The 1,078-nt window shown below is 27.4% G+C and overlaps 1 protein-coding gene across 1 annotated transcript in view; it reads right to left on the bottom strand.

Annotated features, from left to right (window-relative positions):
* The window catches only part of LOC112520069 (uncharacterized protein At2g29880-like), a 10,065-nt gene that overhangs the window by 7,976 nt on the left and 1,011 nt on the right, over positions 1-1,078 (bottom strand). The window lies entirely within an intron of this gene.

Raw genomic sequence — 1,078 nt, 5'->3', positions numbered from 1 at the left:
TATGATTTGAATATTTATGGAATATGAATAGAGTTTATTAATTATGATTAATACTTTATATTAGGAAACAATTAATTGATTAAAAATTGAATGGTTGAGATGAGGGTTGTATAGGGTATAGGAATGGCAAAGGGTGTAGAATAACATCCCTATATATATATATATATATATATATATATATATATATATTCTTTTGCATATATACATTATTTTATTTGTGCTACTTGAGACATCTCCATCAATTTAGGTACAAAAAAAATTGCAAAGACAAGTTACTTATTGTGTGCGGAACAGAATCAAGATTTTTCCGTCGATGAAGTCCTTCATTTTCTAATGTAATAATAATAACATTAATAGTACTATTAACAATAACAAAATATTATTATTATGAGTAAACTACGATTTTCATCATTGTGGTTAATTGCGAAAGATTGTGATTTTTGTTCATGTGGTTTTAAAATTTCGATTTTCGTCCTTATGATTTGTAACTTGTTGTTTTCGTCCCCATGATTTGAAATTTACCGTTGATCTCATCCCTAAGATTATATCTACTAAAATCCTCCATTTAACTTAGGGTGCGTTTGGTTTGCAGGAATGTTTCTGAAAGATTTGGATTCCTGAATGGATTTGGATTCCATGGGATTTGGATTCCTGAAGGGATTTGGATTCCATGGGATTTGGATTGGATTTAAAATCCATTCCTGTGTTTGGTTTGCATGATTTGGATTTGATTTGAAATCCATTCCTCTGTTTGGTTTGTAGGATTTGGATTTGATTTGAAATCCATTCCTCTGTTTGGTTTGTAGGATTTGGATTTACATTTTTTTTTGTAATTATTTTAATCACCAAATCTCTTTCATTTTCTTAAATCTATCTATTTAACCAACAAACCTAAAAATTTAACAATCAAACTTTTTCATCCATAATGCATATTTAATCAACAAACATTTTCAAAATACATATATATATATATATATATATTTGATATTAACATTGATATATATATTTAACTACCAACTTGTTCTTTCAAAACCACATATTTACCCACCAAAAATTACCCACATTTAACTACCAACTT

This window comes from Cynara cardunculus, assembly GCF_001531365.2.
Source record: "Cynara cardunculus var. scolymus isolate 2C chromosome LG 10, CcrdV1, whole genome shotgun sequence".
Classification (NCBI taxonomy): domain Eukaryota; kingdom Viridiplantae; phylum Streptophyta; class Magnoliopsida; order Asterales; family Asteraceae; genus Cynara; species Cynara cardunculus.
Note: the sequence above shows the minus strand (reverse complement) of the source record. Positions and strands in the feature narration are given on the sequence as shown.